The 24,006-nt window shown below is 39.3% G+C and overlaps 1 long non-coding RNA gene across 1 annotated transcript in view; it reads left to right on the forward strand.

Moving 5' to 3' along the window:
- The window catches only part of LOC138172489 (uncharacterized), a 94,054-nt gene that overhangs the window by 2,933 nt on the left and 67,115 nt on the right, over window positions 1-24,006 (forward strand). Inside the window, exon 3 of the long non-coding RNA XR_011171132.1 lies at window positions 13,440-13,554. This is a non-coding gene — a long non-coding RNA (uncharacterized lncRNA). The remainder of the gene's footprint in view (window positions 1-13,439; window positions 13,555-24,006) is intronic.

Here is a 24,006-nt window from a genome sequence, read left to right on the forward strand (position 1 = left end):
GCCAGGTGTTTCTGGGTGGGTGCTAAGTGTTTGAGCCCATATTTGATCCCAGGTCATCCCAACTCTGGGGCCGGTGCTCTTACTCTCCGTCCTACCCATGTAAACTTTCTAATCTTTAGTTTTCTCATCTATAAAATGGGGATAACAATCACATCTGCCTCACAATGTCATTGCAAGAACCAAATGAAATAACATGTGGCTTTGCAAAGCTTAAATGCTACATAAGTTCTAGCTATTATGATTAATCTACAGGCAAAAAAGGGCTTGAAGATTTTTGGGCAAGGAAGTGACATGGTGTTTTTTGGAATAAATATTTGGCAGCTAAGTGGAGGATGGTTTGGAAAGGAGAGGGGGAGAACAAAACCAAGATGACAAATTAGGAAACTATTATAACAGTCTATATGAAAGGTGATAAAAGTAAAAACCAGAATTGTAGTCATGTGAATAGGAAGAAGGGAAGATATGTGAGATATTTTGTAGAAATAAAATAGAGAAGACTTAGGAAAACTTATTAGATATAGGAGACTGAAGGAAACATAACTCAGAAATCAGGAACCTGGTTGATCAGAGGTATGGTTGTGCCAACAACATGCTATGGAGAAGACATTTGGATCATGTAACCAACAAGGTGAAGGACATTTTCTCTGATTCTTACAACCTCTCAAGCCTGTCTAAAATAGAAATTATATGACCAAGATAACACTTTCAGCTGTTTCCATGATCTAGGAATCTGGAACCCAAAAGAAGGTTAAAAAAATAAAACCATGAACTGACACCTACCTGAATTCATGCAGCACCCACAGCATCCACCACCCACCATACTACTAGAAGCAAGATTGTACTATCCAACCTGAACCGGTCCAATGACTTGTAATAAAACCTGACCTTAAACCCTGATCCCCTTTTCATCTTTCTCCTGCCATGGAGATCTGATCTCAAGGCTTTGGAGGTTTGTTGGGTCAGGAACAACTGGAACTATGATAGCACTGTTTTCTGAAAGAGATAGAGAAACAGAGGGAAAGGTGCAGGACTCAAGTTTAGGTCTGAAATGGAATTCAGTGCCATACTCCATCCAGTCTTCTTCCCAGAGCCTCAGAGACCCAAACTTCAAATGATAGACATATTACCTGGCTGCAGTGTTACCAGAATGGAAGTATTCGGAACTGCTTATGTGGAGAACTGAAGAACAGAGGGAAGAAGACAGGACACTATGCATATGTGTGGGTTGGGGGAGGTAGGGTTGAGGGCAACTACACTAAATCTGAGAGATAGGGTCCAGCATCTTGTTGGAACCAATTCTGTCCCATCAAAAGTAATTTGGGTTAGAGGTATAAGCTGGTGAACCCTGAGTTGCTTAGCCTGGGGGGAGGCTAAGGTGCTTTGAAATCCAGCTTCCCAAGAAAACCATCACCAGAGGGGAAAGAGTTAGAAAGTGAGCAGTAGGGAAAAATAAGGAAACAAAGACTGAAATTACCAAAGATTTCAGGTAGAATAAAACTCACAAACATTGTATATAAACAGATAAATCAACAGAGAAAACATTTAACAGCAGAAGGAAATATGGTCTACAGATCTTGTAAAATGAGTTCAGGAATCTATGAATAAATACTGCAAAACAAAGGAAAATGATTCAACACTTGATGAGAACATGGAACAACCACATACTATTCCTGGTTTAAAAGAGAAATGAGAATTATGAGAACAGAATTTATGGCCTGTACAGCAAAAATAATTGGCAAAACATAAAAACTTAAATCTGAAATGGCAGGGACTTCTGACCACAGAAAATGAAATACTAACTTAAAAAATAATGTCACCTCCAGAAAAAAAAAAACCCAAGACTGGAAACTCCAAGACACATAGTGATTAAATTTATCAGTTCAATTGAGAAACAATAACTTCACCCCTCTCTCTTTATGCACATTTAGAAAGAAGTCTTTTACTGGTCTTTCTACTGTCATTTCATTGCTGCTGCTGATGTACTTACCTGCTGAATTTATTTACTCTACCTGCATTTTGTGGTCTGGGGTGTTTAAGAAGCAAATAATCAATAAAACGAAAAAGAGGGACAGAATGGATAAGAAAACAACCCCCCTGCAATCTGTCACTTACAAGAAATATATCTAAAAAGCAAAGATACAAAATAAAACTTAAAGGATGGGAAAAATTACTACTCATCAGGGGAATTAAAAAAAGCAGGAGTTATAAAATCATGCCAACATGTCAGAAACAAACATCAAAAAAAAGGAATGAACAATTAAATTATATTTCGCTGAAAAGAAACAGACAACAATCTAATATCAGAATAAAATTACATACTCCAAATTCCTTAGCATCCAAATTCACAAAGAGATTATTAGATGAGCTGTAAGAAGACAGAAATAGTAACACAATAGTAACAAGATATTTCAATTTCCCTCTCTTGGTTTTAGATAAGCCCAACAGATAGATGAAAAAAGGAAAAAAAAATATGGAATTGAATAAATTCTAGAGAAACTAGAATCAAAAGATTTGTAATATCTAGAAAGGCTTAATGGGATAGTGAAGAAATATACATATGGACCATATGGAACTTTTACAAAAATTAATGTTGGAGTGTTAGTAGAATGATAGGCATACTAATACATTGTTTTTTTTTCTTCAAATTTTTGATTTATTTATTTTTAGTTTTCAACATTCATTTCCACCAGATTTTGAGTTACAATTTTTTCTCTAGCCGTCTTTCCCCTACTCCCCACCCCAAAATAGCAAGCCTACTGAATACCCCTTCACCCAATCTGTTCTCTCTTATATCCTCCCAATTTTACCCCCCTAACTTTCTAGTAGGGCAACATGGATTACTATACCCCAGTACCTGTATATCTTATTTCCCAGTTGCATGTAAATAACCAATTTTTAAGCATTTGTTTTTAAAACTTTGAATTCCAGATTTTTTTCTCTTCTTCCCTCCTCACCCACCCCCATTAGGAAGATAAGCAATTCAATATAGATTGTACATGTGTAGTTACCCAAATCATTTCCATAGTAGTTATATTGTGAAAGACTAACTATATTTCCCTCCATCCTATCCCCCCACTTACTATATTTTCTCCTTTGACTCTATCCCTTTTCAAAAACAATTGCTTATAACAAACCTCTCCTCCAATCTACCCTCCCTTCTATCCTCACCCCTCTTATCCCCTACCCCCCTATATTCCTGTAGGGTAAGATACCCAATTGAGTGTGTATGTTATTCCCTCCTTAGGCCAAATTCAATGAGAATCAGGTCATTCCATTTCCTTTTACCTTCTTGCTCTTCCCCTTCATTGTAACAGTTTTATCTTGCCTCTTTTATATGACATAATTTACCCTACTCTATCACTCCCTTTCTTCTTCTCCTGATAAATTCCTCTCTCACCTCTTAATTTTATTTTTTAGATATCACCCCTTCAAATTCAACTCATCCTGTGCCCTTTGTCTATGTATACATGAACATAGAAATGCCCACACTCATATATATATTTATATACACATACATCCTCCTATACATACATAATTGTATGTATACATACATGTACACATATATGCACACATACATACACACACACACACACACACACATATATATATTCCTTTCAGCAATCCTCATACTGAGAAAAGTCTTATGAGTTACAATTATTGTTTTCCATGAAGGAATGTAAATACTTCAACTTTAATAAATTCCTTATGATTTCTTTTTCCTGTTTACCTTCTCACGCTTCTCTTGCTTCTTGTATTTGAAAGTCAAATTTTCTGTTCAGCTCGGGGTTTTTCATCAAGAATGCTTCAAAGTCCTTTATTTTATTTAATGACCATATTTTCCCCTGTAGCATTATGCTCAGTTTTGCTGGGTAGGTGATTCCTGGTTTTAATCCCAGCTCCTTTAACCTCCAGAATATCATATTCTAAACCCTTCTGTCCCTAAGTGTAGAAGCTGTGAGATCCTGTGTTATCCTGATTGTATTTCCACAATATTCAAGTTGTTTCTTCCTGGCTGCTTGTAATATTTTCTCCTTGATCTGGAAACTCCAGAAACTGGCTATAATATTCCTAGCAGTTTTCTTTTGGGGATCTTTTCCAAGAGGTTATTGGTGCATTCGTTCAACCTGTATTTTGCCTTCTCATTGTAACACATCAGGGCAATTTTTCTTGAGAATTTCTTGAAGGATAATTTCTAGGTTCTTTTTTTGATCATGGCTTTCAGGTAGTCCAATAATTTTTAAATTATCTCTCCTGGATCTATTTTCCAGGTCAGTGGTATTCCCAATGAGATATTTCACATTACCTTCTATTTTTTTTTTATTTCTTTGGATCTCTTTAATAGTATCTTTATTTCTCATAAAGTCACTAGCTTCCATTTGCTCCAATCTAATTCTGAAGGGATGATTCTCTTCAGTGAGCTTTTGAGATTCTTTTTCCATCTGGCAAATTTGGCTTTTTAAGGCATTCTTCTCCTCATTGGCTTTTTGAGCCTCTTTTGCCATTTGAGTTAGTCTATTATTTAAGGCGTTATTTTCTTCAGGCAGGTTGTTGACTCTCTTTTCATTATTTTCTTGCATAATTCTCATTTCTCTTCCCAATTTTTCCTCCACTTCTTTTATTTGGTTTTCAAAATCCTTCTTCAGATCTTTTATGGCCTATAGCCAGTTCATATTTTTCTTGGAAGTGTTTGGTGCAGAACTTCTGACTTCATTTTCTTCCTCCTGTTCCATGCTTTGATCCTTTTTGTCCCCAAAAAAGAAACCCAAAGTCGTATTGCTGTGCTTGCTTTTCTTCCTTTGCTAGCTCATGTTGCCACTCAATTACTTGACATCTGAGCTTTTTGACACAGTAGAACTCTGCTTCCAGAGTGGAGAACTTTGTCCCAAATTGCTGGGGTTTTCTCAGCTGCTGGAGCTATTAGTTGGGTGCCCTCTCTGAAACCTCCACTGGCTCTGGCACCTGGGCACGCACCCCAGGATCTCCACCCTATACAGCAATCCAGATCCAGGCAGGTTAAAGCAAAAGCAATTACCCTTCAGACTGGTCGCTTGGTCCCCCTACAATTTGCAGTCCGAGAGCTCTTTGGCATTTATGGGTTGATAATTCTGGAAACCACCACAGCTGCTGGTGATCCACTTTCCTGAGGTCCGCTCCAGCTGGCTGGTCAGGGGCTACCCTGAGGCTAAAACCGTGGGCTCACAAAGGGCTGGGCACAGCTCCCAGGGCAGTGATGGACCCTTCCTGTCTGCCTGTTGGGCTGCCTTCAGCCAGAGGTTTGTTTCTGCCACTTCGTGGGTTCTGTAGCCCTAAAGTTTGTTTAGAGTCATTTTTATAGGTATTTGAGATGGTTATGGAGGGAGCATATGGAATTTTCCTGCTTCTATGCCGCCATCTTGGCTCCACCTCCACTTGATAATTTCTTGAAAGATGGTGTCTAGACTCTTTTTTTTTTTTATTATATCTGTCAGGTAGACCAATATTTTTAAATTATCTCTCCTGGATCTATTTTTCAGGTCAGTGGTTTTTCCAATGAGATATTTCACATTGTCTTCTATTTTTTCATTTGTTTTATAGTATCTTGATTTCTCATAAAGTCATTAGCTTCCAATTGCTCCAATCTAATTTTGAAGGAATTATCCTCTTCAATTTTTTTTTCAAATATTCTCTTTCAAATTTTTGAAATTCCTTTTCCATCTGGCAAATTAGGCTTTTTAAAACATTCTTCTCCTCATTGGCTTTTTGGGCTTCTTTTGCCATTTGAGTCAGTCTACTTTTTAAGGTGTTATTTTCTTCAGTGTATTTTTGAGTCTCCTTTAGCAGGCTGTTGACTTGCTTTTCATGATTTTCTTGCATCATTCTCATTTTCTTCCCAATTTTTCCTCCACTTCTCTTACTTGATTTTCAAAATACTTCTTGAACTCCTCCATGGCCTGTAACTAGTTCATATTTTTCTTGGATGGTTTTGATGTAGGAGTTCTGACTTCATTGTTTTCCTCTTGCCCCGTGCCATGATCCTTTTTGTACCCAAAAATGATTCTATTGCCTGTTTGTACTTCTGTTGCTTGCTCATTTTGGCAGCCAATTACTTGACTTTTTGAGCTCTTTACCACGTTAGAACTCTGCTTCCAGAATGGAGAGAGTTATATCCCAAGTAGCTGGGGTTTTTGCAGCTGCTGGAGCTATTAGATGGGCACCCTTTCTATGGCCCTCACTCACTCTGGCCTCAGGACCACCACCCAAGACTGAGATCCATATCCAAGCAGGTCAAAGCAAAAGCAATTACCCTCTGAATGGTTTCTTGGTCCACCTACAATCTGCAGGCAGGAGCACCTGAAGCAGCCACATGGCAGTAGCTGCAGCCACCACACCTCCGCTACTTCTTGCTCCAGGGGCAGCAGCTGGACCGTGTTCCCCCCATTCCCAACAAAGTTCCACACTGATCTTTTACTTTGTCTTTGGCATTTGTGGATTGAGAAGTCTGGAAACCATTACAGGTGCTGGTGATTTACTCTAGTGAAGGTGGCTCCAGCCATGGCTGGTCAGGGCCTCCCTGGGTCTATAACCTTGGCTCAATCAGGACTGTACTCATCTCCCAGCATTCTGTGATAGACCCTTCCCACTGGCCTGCCTTCAGCAGCAGATTTGTTTCTCTGTCAATTTGTGGGTTCTGTATCTCTAAAGTTTGTTTAGAGTCATTTTTTACATGTATTGGAGGAGGTGTAAGCCAGAGCCATGTAGAAGTCCTGTTTCTACTCTGCCATCTTGTCTCCCCTTGTCCCCCCCCCCCCCATACTAATACATTGTTGGTAGAGTTGTGAAATGATATAGACATTTTGGAAAGCAATTTGGCATTATTCAAGTAAAGTGACGAAAATATCCCTACACTTTGAACCAGAGACTCCATTACTTGGAATAAATCCTAAGAAAGCCATTGATAAGAACATAGCTACCATATCCATTAAGATATTTGCAGCAGCACTTTTTGTGAAAACAGAATTAGAAACAAGGTAATGCCCATCACTTGGGGAATGGCTAAACAAATTCTATTGTACATGAGCACAGTAGAATATTACTGTGTTATAAGAAGGCATCCAGGTGGCACAGTGGATAGTGCCATGCCTGGAGTCAAGAGAACTCATCTTTATGAGCTCAAATCTTGCTATAGACACTTACTAGTTGGGTGACATTGGGTAAGTTGCTTAAATCTGTTCACTTCAGTTCTTCATCTGTAAAAATCTGGAGAAGGAAATATCAAACCACCTTCATATCTTTGCCAAGAAAACCCCAAATGGGGTCATAAAGAATTACACATGACTAAAAAATGACTGAACAACAACAAAATGTAAGAAATAATATATGTGATTAATAAGAGAAGAATGATATCTACATGATTGATGCAGAGTAAAGTAAGGAGAGTTAAGAAAACAATATATACAATACCTATAATGATTAATTAGAAAGAATAACCACACAAAATAAATAAAAGTGAATATAATAGAATTATAAAGGTTAGGGATGACTCAAATGAAGACACAAGAAGACACTCTCAACTCATTTCTGTCTGGAGGTGGGAGTTTTACAAAAGTTAAATGTTGCCACTTAAAAAATAAAACAATTTTTTCAATATATTGATCAGTTGTGCTTATTTTTTTCCTTTATAAAATACTATTTATTATATGATAGCTCTCTGGAAGGGAGAAGGGGAGGGATTCTGGGGATAACTAAAATAAAAAAAAACCCAGAAGATATCAATAAAAATTTATTTAATAAATTTAAAAACACATATTATCAAAGTTTGAAAAACTATTTTAAAAACTTCTAAAAATCCTACTATAGAAAGTTGAAAGATCAGTTTTTGGAAGGAGAGATATGGAGGAGGGTGAGAATAAGTGCTGTTTTGGACATGATGAATTTGAAATGCTAATAGTATCTGTATAGAAATGTTTAGAAAGCTGTCAATTATTCAACATTAGAGTTTAGTAGAGAGATGAGGACTGGATAAAGAGGTTTGAGAGTCAGTTACATAAAGATCATGATTGATCTCATAACAGTTGATGAGCTTACCTAGATAGTAAAGAAAACTCAGAGGACTCAAGACATAATCTTGGATGCCAGACACCTGTAATGGGAATGTAAATTTTTAAGATCTTCCCTGCCCCTAGGCTAAAGTGCACCTGGAGCCTGGGGTGGGAGGCTTGTTTTTCAGTAGATACTTCTTGATTGGACAGTGAGTCAATAAGGTTGTTACATCCTCTGAGCCAGAAGAAGGCTATATAAGCCCTGGTGTGTAGCTTTGTTTTGGGGCTCACTTTGAGAAGTGTTCTGTGATTTGATCAGATGAAACTCTGGGAAGCCATTATTGAGAGCCCCCGGATTTGAAAAACCCAGATGTTGATTGGGTATGGATGTAATGGTTGGACAGTTTGGAAATCTGTCTACTTGATCTGTTTCTGTCTTGATAATTCTGTCTGTATACTCTGAAGTTCGGGGTGCTGACCTTTTCCCCCTGAACTAGGTAAATGATACATGTTTGACTGATTAAAGTAAGCTTGTCAACCTATTTTGAGTTGCTTTCCTTTAACAAAGCAGATCTAAGAAACTGTGTTGGCAGCAAATCCTGGGGACACTGGGGTGCTTGCTGCTACAACACTGTAAGTGAGCAGGAGATAAATGAATATTTAGAAAAGAAGATTGAAAAGTCGTACTCAGACACGTAGGACAACAAAGAAAGACCAATGTCATGAAAGTCAAGGCAAGAGAAAGACTATCCAAATATCCAAGACATGCCACAACTGCATAGAATTTAAGTATAATGAAGACTGAGAAAACACCATGGGATTTAGCAGTTAAGAGATCATTAGAAATTTTGGAGAAAGAAGATTCAGGTGGCATTGGAAACCAAATTTCAAAGTGTTAAGAACTGAATGGGAAGTGATGAAATAGAAATATTTTGCATAGATACTTTTCTCAGGGGTTTAAATACTAAAGGGAGAAAAGATATGGAGTTAGCTTGAGGTGATTATATGTCCAAGTGGAGATGTTTTTTTAAAGATGGAGGTAGGGGGAGCCTGGAATGTTTGTAGGTATCACAGAAGGATGTAGTGTGTAAGGAGAGATGGAAGGTGAGAGAGAATGGAAATGATATCAGGGACAAGTTCCAGGAGGAGAGAGAAGGAGAAGAGAGGTAGAACATAAGAATATAAGTAGAGGGCATGACCTTGACTAGGAAGAAGGGTGTCCTTTCTTCTAGACTGGAGAAAAACAACAGATGATAGGGAACAATATTTGAGATGTGCAGTAGGGGAGAAGAGGGAAATCATAGCTGGGGACTTCTAGTTTCTTGGTAAAAAAAGAAGAGAGGTCCTCTACTGAGAAAGTAGGGGAAGGAGATGGGGCCTTGGGAGGAGAAGAGATAGAGCAATGGTCAGAGAAGAATTAAAGAATTGCCATCGGAGCAGGTAGGTGGTGCAGTAAATAGAGCACCAGCCCTGGAGTCAGGAGGACCTGAGTTCAAATTTAGCCTCAGATACTTAATACTTACTAGCCGTGTGACCTTGCGCAAGTCACTTAACCCTAATTGCCCTGCCTTCCTCCCTCCAAAAAAAAAGCAAAAAAAAAAAAAAAAAGAATTGCCTTAGAGTATTGAGGACCTGGATCATTTTGTATTACATATGTGGGATTGGGAAAAGGTACACAGTGGGTAGCCTAGCTTTTGGTTTTGGTGAGGCATGACAAGGGAGCAAGGGATTCCAGGTTCAACCATAAGGTCAGTCACAGGGTTAAGACTGTGAAGGAAGGAAAGTGAGGCCATAGGTGATGATCTGTTAGAACAGGAATTGGTGGAAGGAATAGAGATCATGACTGAAGATGCATAATAGGTTTAAGAGGATCAAGGAAGAGGGAGAGGTAGAATGAGAGGAGGATATGTCAGATGGAAACTTTTAGAACTCTAGATCATGGAACTCACACAATTATGTGTGATGGTGAGGTGAAAGGTATAGCTATCCCTATGAATGGCTGATATGGAATGAGTTTATAGGAGTTGGGGTTGATGAACTGTGGAGCCAATGTGTTTCAGGGGATTATCAAGACATAAAGTCTCCAAGTATGAAGCTTAGCATTGGGATGAAGAAGACTTTGAGTCAGATACTGAAGTCCTTAAGAAGGAAGGAAAATTAAATGGAAGTCACTAGGTGACTTTAGAGAAGATCTGAACCATATGACAGAGTAAGATTGGAAATCCAGAAAGAGGGAGGAGAGGTTACTAAATGATAGTAGCAAAGATGTGGCCTATAAGTGGCAGCAAATAGCCCAGTGTTGGGCTAAGGGAAGTCTAGATTTATCAGTTCTCTGCTTTGGTGCTTGGTAGTTCAGTGCCCAAGGACTTTTTTTTTTTAATTTCATTCTTTCTGCATAGGGCATTTCATTATTGATTTGCTGTGCCACCAAAAGGAATATATTCCTTATAACTCACAAAGGGTCTTAGCTTGGGTACTTTTGTGTGTTATAGTTACTGTATCTTATCACCTTACCAGGCTGAGGATCTCTATTGGGCATTTCCCCCAGTGCTTCCCAAAATGATCTGAAAAAAGAAGATGCTTAATAAATGTTAGCTCTTGTTATAGTTCTGCATTGGAGATACAGAGCAATTGAATAGGAGTTGAGGAAAACATTCTCATTTCTCAAACAGAGCCCTCCAGAAAATTAACAGAGAAATACTCAGGAATCTGTGTCGTTTGCTTTGGTCTTGTGACCAGTCATTTTCCTGGAATCATTCTATGCTTTGGAACACATGCAAGACCATGGTCCATTGCTCCCTTGTGTAACTTTGGCAAGAACCAAAAAGTAATTGAAGACAGTGTCCTAATAGTTATATGAGAATCATAGAATAGTCTCAGAATTCTTAAAGCTGGGGAGCCCTTAGGGGTAAGGCCCAGAGAAGGGAAGAGCTTTGTCCAAGGTCTCACAAGGAACCTTCAGATATTTATCTTATGGGCAAAAAAGAAAGAAAAGGATCCTTTTCTTTTATTTTTCCAGCTCTCTACATGAAATAATTTAAATGGAACTGTTTTCTTTTACAGATTTACACATTATTGGTAGTAATGTGGCAGAACCAGGACTAGAGTCCAGATCTATTGATGTCCTATCTGGTGTTCTCTCTCTCTCTGTCTGTCTCTCTGTCTCTGTCTCTGTTTCTCTCTTCCTCCCTCCCTCCCTCCTCTCTTTGCCCCTTCTCTTTCCTCTCTCCCCCCTTCCTTCTGTCTCCTTTCTTCTTTTTGTCCCTTCTCCCCTCTCCCTCCTTATATCCCTCCCCCCTCCACTTTTCCACCAGGAACTGTGATTTAATTTTCATAGAAAGTTCAATGTGAGGGATTTCCTTTAACAATTCTGATCGGCATTTGCCTCTAATTTACAGTCTTAGAGAGTTGCCTGGAATCCAAAGATGGGTGATTTGCTTAATGTCATATAGCCAGCACATGTCAGAGGTCAGACTTGAACCCAAGGCTTCCTAACTCTCTCTCCACTCCGTCATGCTGCCTGTCTGGCAATCCTCTTTCCATTACATCAAGCTGTATTCACAGAAGTCACTTGTCTACTCCAATGACACATGTTGTTATCAGGATACTGCAACTAGCTGGGTGATGAGTAAGTAGATACTGTTTGGAGATGTTCCTGTTTGGGTATTCAGGTAAAGAGGAGATGGTTATGATGTTAAACAGTAATACACTTTAAAAATAGTGTTTGTGGGGGAATGGGAGTGGATTGGCCAACTGAGATTGCCTCTTTGTCTGAAACCACTAGACATCTTCATTTTCCTTTGTCACCAGTTTATTTGGAGCTCAAAAAATGCCTTCTCAGGACATTTTATGTTTTGAAGGAGAAAAGTAATGCTTCCTTTGACCAAAAAGAGGTGTGACTTCAACAACACACAAACATTTAGTCTGACATATTCACCAGTGCAGTCTTGGGGAGTTCAAGAGTTAGCCGCAAAATGCTGAGCTTGATAAGTTTGGGTTGTGTGTATGTGGGTATTTTTTTTTAATGGCAAAGATGTATGAGGGTTGTCTCCTAAGCAAAAAATAAACAAATGCCCACTCTCAGACATTTGTGCTCATAACACGATTTTTAGCATGTGAATTGGGTCCTGAGAGATTAAAGACAGCTGGCTCACACCATAGTGACCATGGAGAAGAACAGTGTAGGGTGAGACTTGAAGGGAATCTAAACAGTGTGACTGGTCACAGACAGTAATTAAGGAGCGCAGCAGTAGCTGCAGATTCCTCTCAAGGAAACACTATCTTTTCTTCATTTTGTTGACACAAAGATACCAAAAGGGTCTAAGAAAGATTGAAAGGAGGGATGGGAAGTGCTGTAATTCTTTCTTACTGTGAAATTTGCAAAAATCAGATACTCCCAAGGAGGGAGTAGCTCCAAGCCACCAAAAGGCATTGCTAAATGAGTTCTGAATTATTGAAGAGCAGCAACTAAGGGGCTTTTCTTTTTTAAAGCCACAGGCCTCAAATTCTCAGTGATACACCACCACAAAATCATACTTCTGTATTTGTTTAAAATAAAAGATTTCCATTAAATTATTTCATGTAGAGAGCTGAAAAAAAAAGAATTCTTTTCTCTCCTTTTTTGGCTATAAGGAAAATCTCCAAAGATTACTCTGTGGGGAGGGCTGGGGGTGGGTGGGCAAGGACTTTTAAGAATAGCTTTATGAAAGGATTTTATCCTTTTATAGAATTTTCCATTCAGAATTAATATGTGAAAATATTTCAATGGAAAAGAATTATTCCTATACTGGGTCACATTTTACTTTCAGCTGTGCACACATTCTAAGCGGTAGGAGGTAGAGTTTTCAATCATTCACTCAGCAAACACTTATTCAGTATTTACATGTCCTGCCCCCCTCTCCCTTCCAAATCACTATACTAGATTCTAGGGGAGATATAAAGGTTCAATACAATGTTCTCCTTTTTCCCCCCAATGAGCCTGTAGTCTAATAGGTAAGTTATATTACATGTGCACAGATGGCAGATTAGAATATAAGTGTACAAGAGAAGTGTAAAGTACTATGAGATCAGATAAAAGAGAAATCATTTCTATGTGAGGTGAGAACGTTAGGCAGTTAAGAGAGGTAGGGATCTGAGAAGGAACCATAGAGGAAATAGCACTGAAACTGGGTTTTAAAGGTTAAGATGTTACCAGACAGAGATTGGGAGAATCTGAGTCACTTCTGGAATAAGGATCGGCACTGTTACAATAGTCAGTTTCTCATATGTGTGGGTATACATATATACACACACATATGTATGTATGTACATATATCTCTATCTATCTATCTATCTATCTATCTATCTATCTATCTATCTATCTATCTATCTATCTATCTATCTAGATATGGAGTAAGAGGTTAACATGCATTTTGGTTTTAGGGGTATCCACAGGAATGTCCTTTGGGAATCCAGATCCTAGGGCAGACCCCACTTCACCTCCACCCTATTTATATGGAGATGCAATCAGGTGAAAATGAACATGGAGTTCAACCAGGTAAGTGAAGAGTCACAAAGGGGGAATGTGCAGCCAGAGGGTTTGGAAGTGGGCGGTGGGGGCAGGGAGAGGGGAATCAGCAGTGCTTCTGTATTAGCAATGATGGTGGGTGTGATTTATGAACTAACTGCATTTGAGAAATCCAGGTCCTTTGTAGCATCATCTTCAACTGCGTTTTTAAAATGCACTTGACAGCTTGAAGCAGCTTCCCATTAATTTTCTCATGACTAAATAGCTAATTTGGCTATGTAAATTTACAAAGAGTGACATATGAAACTTGGGGGTGCAGCTACATTTTTCCTTTCTCCCTGAATGCAGTATTTGGCTAAGCTTTCTCCTTAAGGTAAAGTGAGGTAAGGTAAGAGATTACATGACATATTGGCCTTGTTCCATAATCAAGAGGAGCCAGCTTTAGGTCCAAATATAGCAGATGTCTTCCCTGTGATTCACATATTACCTAGAACTCTTTGGCTTCCTGGAATTTTTCATTAAAAACTCCAAGTTCTTCAGCAATAACTTCCAACCACAAAATTCTCTAAGACCCAAAAGTCTTTCAATGTTTAAAGTGTCCTTGGCTGGGAGATGACTTCTTAAAAATTCCAGCAATAGTCACAAATGTCTCTTTCTATGATGAGTCAGGGCAGTCAGTGCCGGAATTCTCCTCAGCTGGTCACGTGCAGGATGCCCATTCAGGTAGAGCTCCATGTCTATCTATCTGATTCTTGTGAGACTCATCACAAAAGCTCTAATCTGCTCTTCTGAATCCCTCCCCCACACAGCTGCCAAACACATATTAGCAAAACAGAGGTCTGGCCATGCCACTCTCCAGCTTAGAAAGGCTTTGCTTGCTCCTTATTGCCATCAAGATATTATAGCCAACAAGAGACTAAAAACCTGAGGTCTGTATATGCCCTTGGACAGATTTCAGGGGAAATCCATGAACTTGGATGAGGAAAAAATTACATATTTTCAGAAACCTTTGGTTTTCTTTTTACTCCTGTGTATTTTATTTTATGCTTTTAAAAATATTATTTTGAGGGGTGGCTAGGTGGCACAATGAATAGAGCACCGCCCCTGGAGTCAGAAGGACCTGAGTTCAAATTCAGCCTCAGACACTTAACACTCACTAGCCATGTGACCTTGGGAAAGTCTCTTAACCCCGATTGCCCTGCCTTCCCCCCTCCAAAAAGTAAAAAAAAAAAAAATTAAAAAAATACTATTTTGAGTAGAGGTCCATAGGCTTCACCATAACACTTAAGGGATCCAGGACACACAGAAAAGTTAAGAACATATGCTTTAGGATAAAATAGAAATTCCTCCCTTTGGCATTCATAGCTCTTTACAATCCAGTTCTGGATTATCTTTCCAGGCTGATGCTGTGTTCCACCTTCCTCACGCTCTTACTCTGCATTCCAACCAACCTGCTCTACCTGCAGTTCCCTGTGTATGACATTCTGCCTTCTACTTCTACACCTTTGCACTAGCTGCCCCCCCCCCCCCCCCCACCCCCCCCCACGCCCCCCCCCACACCCTCTTCCTGGAATATTATTCCTCCTCATCCCTCACTCTTGGAAGCCCAAGCTCCCTTCAGAACTCAGCTCAAGTGCCATGTCTTACACTTGACCTTTCCTAATTCCAATTCAATCTAATCAGATAAATATTAAGTGCCTACTATGTGTCTGGCATTATATTGAGCAGTGGGAATACAATTAATAAAAAAGAAAGACATTCCTGCCCTCAAGAAGCTTACAATCTAATGTGGACATGTTGAGGTTGGGGTTTGGGGGTGTTGGAGACCCCAAAATATTTATGTTCTGGGTCCTACCCAATAAATTCGACTCAAACCTTCTCTCAACCAATGTAAAGCAAAGTTTATTAAAGATTCACCATAATGGGTGGACTCTTAAGGAACTTGAGCATTTGTGATGCTTGTGTTGACAAGCAGACTAGATTGAGTCTCAGCTATGTGAGCTCCGAGGTAGACAATCTGAGCTACTTCATGGAGGAAAGACAGCTCTAATACAGAAAGAGTGTGGGTGGGATCTAGGGGGGGTCTAGAGAAGGGGTTTAGGGTGGGTCAGGAGGAGTCTAAGGAGGATCTGGATGGGACTGAGGTCAGACTCCAAGAACCAAGAGGATGGGATTAAGGGTGGGAAGTAGCTGAAGGCTACCTGGACTTAACAAACAAAGAAGGGCTAAACTAGGTTAAGGATAACCGAAATTCAGTCATGGTGATAATGGAAGGCTTATGGCCTCAGGTTGAATGACCGATCCAGTGGGAAGATTCAAGGAGTGCAGAGACTCCCCTCTCAAACAAATGGGACCCAAATTCCTTTGGGGTAAAAGGGCAAGGGTTTCAGCTTCTGAAATTGCTTCCCGTTGGCAAAGAGCTGTCCTTGCCTCTCTGGGTCCCGTTCAAGGGGTCAGACTTCAGAACTTGGCTGATACCAGGTCCAGATGGAAGAGTCAAAGAGTTCAAAGGGGTTCCCAGAGACCCCATCAGGTAGATAGCCCACAAAAGGGCAGGAAGGGACATCAGGGGGTTCCAGGGTTTAGGCATCCTGTTCCATGGCCCAGGCATAGCAGCTGATATAAAGTGGAGTTAATGACCATCCAGGTTCCATCCTCTATGATGGAGGGCTTTGGGTGGAGTTCTTCCAATCCTCCAATCAGCAGGGAGAGGAGGCTGAGGAGGGTGGTATATATAAAGGCTGAATTAGCAACCTGATGAGATTAGAAGTGAGGGGCCTCTTCTTCTGTGGTATTGAAACTAGGTAGAGCAGCAGATGTGAAGTAGAATTCCTTCTCTTAGAATTTCTTCCTCCAACAAGAAAGTACTTTGCATTTAGCTTGCATGTATTTTGTATCTGAGGGGTAGGGTGGTAAAATATGTAAAGAACAAAAGTCCTGCCTCCTACACATACTGATGGTATGACCCTGGACAAACAAACCTCTCGAGCCCCAGGCCACTCTGGGAGATTACTAGATGCAATATAGATAGAGGAGTTCTCTCTCCTCACTGGGAGTTCCCTATGCTGGTAAAATCAGATATCATAGATACAGTAAACACATAGGAAACTTGAGTGTTCATCTGAATTCCCTACTCACTTAGCCCCACCCTGCAGTGTAGTATAAGGTGAAGTAAACCAAGTTAAGCCTTTATATGACCTATTTGCAGTTGGAGTCCAAATTATAGCAGATATCTTCTTGATGATTCATATGTTAGCCAGAACTCTGGCTTCCTATGATCCTAGTAAAAACTATAAGTCATTTAGCAATAGCTTTCAACAAGGGCCTTTATATAGGCCCTTATGCATAGATGTATAAGCACATACACATCAATGTTTATATTTATGTGCACACACACGTATATTAGTGGTTGTTCAGTCATTACATTCATGCACGACTCTTTTGTCCCATTTGTGTTTTTCTTGACAAAGATAACTGGAGTGGTTTGCCATTTCCTTCTCTAGTTCATTTTACAGAGGAGAAAACTGAGGCAATCAGGGTTAAGTGACTTGCCTAAGATCACACAGCTAGTAAGGGTCTAAGGCTAGATTTGGACTCAGGAAGATGAGTCTTCCTGACTTTAGGTCTGACACTTTGTGCACTGTGGTGCCATCTAGCTATATACATACATGTGTGTATGTGTATATGTTTGTGTATGTATATGTATACACATATGTGTGTATAGGCATATATGTATATGCACAGGTTTAGAGGTATATGTATATTGTGTATTTGTACACACAATATATATTATATAGTGTGTATATCTTTAGTTGTCTGTGTATGTGTTTTCTCCCCTCAGTAGGATTCTGGTGTCTTGATGACAAGGACTGTTTTCCACTTTTATCTTCATATGTACCCTCAGTGCCTAGCATGGTAGCTGGCATACAGCAGGTGCTTAATGGGTGCTTTTCATACTGAATGTTGTTGTGCTGAGGACATATACTAGATAATCACACCACGGAGAAAAGCAGGGAGGGAAATCATGTTCCAAAGTGCCATGATCACGTGCAAGGCCTTTCTCAATCTTTTCTATAAAGTGCCCCCTTTTCCCCTCTGGGTCTACTGTCAAGAGGGAGTTTTTCTGGGAGGCCTTGGGACAGCAGAGAAGGTCATTCAGGCTTATGCCCTAGATGAAGATTCTCCTAAAGCTCACTAAAGGCTGCAAAAGAAAAGAAAAGGAAGATATCCATTTTCTGCCCTCAGTGGGTCACTTGGTAGCAGGTACACATTAAGCAGCATGGCCTCTAGTCCAACCCAGTGGCTGGTCAGAGAGCTTGGTAGCCTGGAACAGGCTCCTATTAACTTCCTCATGGCCGGATTAGCTGCACAAATTTACCAGGAGTGACAAATAAAAGTTGAGGGTCTCCCTTTCTCTGCCCTTCCTTCTGAAGAGGTTACCCATAAAGAGGGTTAGGGTTGCTCTGGAGACCCCAAAATAACAACACGCTGGGTGCTGCCTAATGAATTCGGCTCAAGTCTTCTCTCAGCCAAAGTAAAGTAAAGTTTATGAAAAGTTCGCTTGCATTAGACACAGAATAAGCCTGTGCTAGGTCATTCTGTGGTGCTTTCCCTATTCTATGGCACTCTCACAAACATGGAGACAAGATGGGGTCTTATCTACTGAAGGTTGTGGGAGGAATCTAGGGATGGTCTAGAGCAGGAGTTTGGGGAGGGTCTTCAGGAGGATTAAGAAGTGATTAAGAGTGGGAAGCCACCTGGGGACTACAGACAATGGTGGGCTAGGCCAGTTCAAGGGTGGGAAGTCTAGTAACAGACTTGCCTCATTAAATGGGATGATTTAATCAAGAGTCCAAGGGAGGTTCCCAGAGCCTGTACCTCAAGGACTCAAGGAGAGCTCGAGGGGGCTCCCAGAGCCCATACCTCATCACTACCTTTAATAATAATAGGAACTTACATTTCTCTAGCCTTTTAAAGTTTATGGAGCTTTTCCCTCCTGGCAACCCTGTTAAACAGGCAGTACAAGTGTTTTTATTCCCATTTTACCTAACAGGAAACTGAGGCTGAGAGTGTCTTGGCCAAGGTTACAGGACTGCTAAGTATGTGAGGTGAGATTCCCAACCCGGGTCTCCTGCCTTTGAATCTGCCACTCCTTCCCTTATACACCCTGCAGCACCCAGTGACCTCCCTAGTAGCTGCCATAATGAGTATTTTTTTTTTTTAATGTGTATCATCAAGAATTTTTCTGCTGTGGCTTGCCTGGCTTATATAGTTTCTCAAATACATCCTGCTCTTCTCTGAGTCTTTGCTCATGCTTCTTCCTACCCCTCTCTGCTCATGTGATCCTTACCTATTCTGTAAGGCAAAGTTCAAATCTTCCCTTCTCTGGAAAGAGCTCACCCAGCCTCGGTGAACTCTCTCCTCTATTACATGTACAATCTGTTCCACTCACTTGTCATTCGTCTCATCCTCTGCTGCCTTACAGGCTTCCTTATCTTTGTGTGTATATTATCTTTTCATGCATGTATGTATGTCTTGTCTCCCAACTAGATTATAAATTCCTTGAGGTTAAGGACCTTATGTTTGCAATCCCTATGGAACTTAATACAGTGATTTTTTCTTTTCACATGGGAGGTATTAAAAAAAAAGTTGATTGATTGCTAATATAGCGCTATATTTAACCAGCCCTGTGTGAAAAAAGGCATGCATATCTTTGAGGGCTATTCCTGGAAATCATCTTGGCCTGGTTCCTTTTACACAAGGTCTGAGCAACAATCTGTCCTGAAATTCTTGCTATTGATGACCCAGGCCCAGAGAGAATGTGTTTCCAGAAAAGGAAAAGGTAGCATCCCAAGGGAAAGGCTTCATGACTACAAAAAAATCTTGCCAGCTGAAATGAGCTCTTTGATTTTGTTTCAGTTTATACATGGGGAATGATGGTAGTTAAGGTTGAGCACATCATCAAGCAAACATCTCTTCTTCTGTCTCCCTAACACAGGCAGTGTAGAGTCACAGAATGTGAATTAAGTGGGACTCAGGAGGCCAGTTTGGTGACCATACAAGTTGATTCATTGCTTTAGGACACAACTTCCTGAGGGGATTAGATTTTGTGATTTCTAAGGATCTCTCAGCTCCATGAGAGTCCTAATGTTATCTAGAAACTCTGACTTTGAAAGACCTGAGAACCCTTAACAGTGCATGACAAGCCAAGGTTCCAGAGAGCTGGTGATGAAACATCCACCTTCTGACACAGAAGTCGGACTCTGGGTCGAGATGGAGACACGCATTTTTGGACACATCCAACAGCAAGATTTGATTTGCTTGACTGTATCTTTGTTACATACATTTTCTTTTTCTTTTCTTTTTTTGTTCAATGGAACAACAGAAAACAAATACTTGTTCATTGAAAATGAATTAATTAGGAAAAAAACAAGCAAGCCTGTGTCTCGGTGCCTGCCTATTGATTGAAAGAAGCTGGGTCAGCAAGAATGCTATAGATTCGAGCTTCACACAGGTAGTGTCAGTGAGGACTTCTTAGGTGTCGTATAGAAAGAACACAGGGCTTGATAGGGATTGTAAGTAGCCAGGATGCTTCTTGAGGGGAGTAAAAAAATTATTTTTTACTTTGTATCCTCAGCTCTTAACACAGCATTTTATAAATATTTGCAGAATTGCATTGGTGTCAAGAGACCTGAAGTTGAATCCTGGCTATGCCATTTTTTGACTGTGTGACACTGGATAGATCATGCTACCTCTCTGGGCCTCTGTTTCAACTATAAAATCTTAAGGACTTTCCCAGCTCTAAATTTTATGATCCTCAACCCAAAATGTAAAAATGTAATAAAAACATCTTTAATTTCCAGAGCCTTCAGTAAATCCTTCATGCATTTTTCAACATTTTCAGCCTGTTACTTTTTTGAATAACTGATTTAATAGACCTATGACTTAACTGTTAAAATTATTCTTCCTTTTGTTTGTCTTTAGGTGCTTTTCTTCAAATTAATCACCCAAGTCTGTGTTCATGCTCTACATTCTCTCCATGAGTTTTTATAATATTCAGTAATTATCTCCTTGTCCTTTTTTCCTCCAGATTGTCCATAGGCTTGTCTGTAGGTGGCACAGTGAATAGAGCACTGCATGTATAAATATAAAACTATGTATATTGTATAAAATTATACATACATATATATAATTGCAGATTTCTTACTACAACAAAGTCCAAGAGTCAGAAAAATCGGAGTTCAAATCTGGCCTCAGATACTGACTAACTGGGCAATCTTGGGTAAACCTTTTAACATGTCTGCCTTGGTTTCTTCAACTGTAAAATGGGGGTGATAAATGCCTCTACCCCACAGGGTTGTTAAGGGGATTCAGTGAGATATTTGTAAAATACTTAAAAAAAATATTCAACATACAGTAGGTGCTTAATAAATGCTTGTTCTTTCCCCTTCTTGTTCTCAAATAGCAGCCCCACATTTCTTTTGGTCATTTGATTACCCTCTTCTTGACTCTTTCCATCTCTATTATTTTCTAGAGGGTTAAAAGCAGCATGGGGACAGCTAGGTAGCACAGTGGATAGAGTTTGAGGCCTGGAGTCAGGAAGACATCTTCATGTGTTCGAATCTGGTCTCAGATACTTATTAGTTGTGTAACCTGGGCGAGTCCCTTAACCCTGCTTGTCTCTGTTTCCTCATCTGCAAAATAAGCTGGGGAAGGAAATGGCAAATCAGTCCAGTACCTCTGCCAGGAAAATTCCAAATGGGGTCATGAAGAGCTGGACACAACTGAAAAACACAAACCAATGAAAAAGCACCATAAATGATTCTAGGTTCAGAAAAATAATGATTAAAAACATTTTTTTTTTACCAGTAAGATTATGTTTTCTTTTGTTTCCAACCTAATTCCTTGGACTTTTTAAAGTAATGACCCACTTCTCTAAATGTCTAGATTTTTTTTTTTAGAAGTTTACAAAATGATTGTTTTTGAAACATCACACTCAACAAACACTTGTTAAAAACCTACTATGTGGGGAGGAGAAACAGGACTTCTGCAGGGCTCAAGCTCCCACCTCCTCCAATTCATGTAAAAGGTGATTCTGAACAAACTCTGGAGCTACAGAACCCACAAGATGACATCTTATACGTATATTTCTAATATATAGTTTTATATTTATAGATACACACATCCACACATATGTACATATATATATCATACATATCATAAATGTTTATTGTCCACACATATAAAGTGCTAAACCAAAAGAATAGTTAGAATATTAAATTCTGCTACAAAATTGATCATAACTAGCATATAAAATAAATAGCTACATTTGATATAACAAAATTTGATTTAAAAATAAGGGGAATCGAAGATACAATTCAAGTCAATTCAATTCAGTATTTTAACATAATCTATTATGTAAAAAGCACTGGATACACAAACACAAAAGGGAGATAGCCCCTTCCCTCAAGGAACTTATATTCTAAAGGGGTGAAACATACATGTTGAAAGTATTTTTAAGCTATGTCTTTCCTATATTGTAATTTTGAATTTTTTGGACCTCAAGTGTAAGATTTAATATTTATCTCCATTAAATTTTATTTTAATAGGCAAACCAACATTCTGACTTATGAAGGCAACTAGGTGGCATAGTGAATAGCTTCCTGGACCTGGAATCAAGAAGACTAAAATTCAAATCCTATCTCAGATACTTATTAGCTTTGTAACCCCAAGCAAATAACCTACCCTCTCTGAGTCTCAGCATCCTCATCTGTAAAATGGTCATAATAAAAAGACATACTTCACAGGTTTATTATGAGCATAATTTGTAAAGCCTTTTCAAACCTTAAAAGTGCTATATAAATATTATTTTATTTTTTATTAAATTTAATTTTAGTTTTCATCATTCATTTCCACAAGAAAATGTTTACAAAGTTTCTCCCCATCTTTTCCCTGCCCCCTTCCCCCAATCTGCTCTCTCCTATATCCTCCCCTAAGCTCCTCTGACTTTCTAGTAGGGAAAGATGGATTTCTATACCCCAGGGCCTGCATAGCTTATTTCCCAGTTGCATGCAAAATTTTTTTTAAACATTTGTTTTTAAAAACGTTGCTTTCCAGATGCTTTCCCTTCTTCCCTCCTCACTCACCCCCACTGGGAAGATAAGCAATTCAATATAAGTTGTACGTGTGTCCTTATGCAAAATGTTTCCATAGTGGTTATATTGTGAAAAGCTAACCATATTTCCCTCCATCCTATCCTGCCCCCCCCATTCTATTCTCTATCTTGACCCTGTCACTTTTAAACATATGTGCTTCTAACTATTCTCTCCCCCAACCTTCCCTCCTCTCCATCATCCCCCCTCTTATCCCTTCCCCCCCCCCCCCTCCTTTCGGGCAAGCAAGCCAACACAATGAGTGTGTATGTTATTCTCTCCTTAAGCCAAATTCAATGAGAGTAAACTTGACCCATTCCCTGTCACCTTTCTGCTCTCCCCCTCAATTGTAATAGTTTTCTCTTGCCTCTTTTTTATGATATAATTTACCCTATTCTATCTCTCCTTTTCTCCTTCTGTCATTATATTCCTCTCTCACCTCTTAATTTTATTTTTTAGATATCATCCCTTCCCATTCAACTGATCCTGTGGCCTCTGTCTATGTATACATGTACATATATATATATATGTATATATATACACACACACACTCACATATGCATCTATACACATATACACCCTCCTATACATACATATATATACATATATATATGTATGTATACATATATACATATATTCCCTTCAACTATCCTCATATTGAGAAAAGTCTCATGAGTTATAATTATTGTTTTTCCATATAGGAATATAAATAGGTAAACTTTAATAGGTTCCTTATGATTTCTTTTTTTCTGTTTACCTTTTCATGTTTCTCTTGCTTCTTGTATTTGAAAGTCAAATTTTTTGTTCGGCTCTGGTTTTTTCATCAAGAATACTTGAAAGTCCTCTATTTCATTGAATCACCATATTTTCCTCTGAAGCATTGTACTAATTTTTGCTGGGTAGGTGATTCTTGGTTTTAATCCCAGGTCTTTTGACCTCCAGAATATCATATTCCAAGCCCTTTGATCCCCTAATGTAGAAGCTGCTAGATCTTACTTTATCCTGATTGTGTTTCCACAATTCTGAAATTATTTCTTCCTGGCAGCTTGTAATATTTTATCGTTGACCTGGGAGCTCTAGAATTTGGCTATGATAATCCTAGGAGTTTTTTTTTTTGGGGGGGGGATCTTTTTCAAGAGGTGATTGGTGAATTCTTTTAATTTCTATTTTGCCCTCTGGTTCTAGAATATCAAGGCAATTTTCCTTGAGAATTTCTTGAAGAATGATGTCTAGGCTCTCTCTCTCTCTTTTTTTTTTTGCATTTTTGGAGGGCAATTGGGGTTAAGTAACTTGCCCAAGGTTACATGGCTAGTTTTTTTGTGTGGGTGTT

The sequence above is a fragment of the Petaurus breviceps genome, unplaced genomic scaffold (genome assembly GCF_028583685.1).
Source record: "Petaurus breviceps papuanus isolate PSGF00001 unplaced genomic scaffold, PetGlider_PUasm1.0 128, whole genome shotgun sequence".
Taxonomy (NCBI): Eukaryota; Metazoa; Chordata; class Mammalia; order Diprotodontia; family Petauridae; genus Petaurus; species Petaurus breviceps.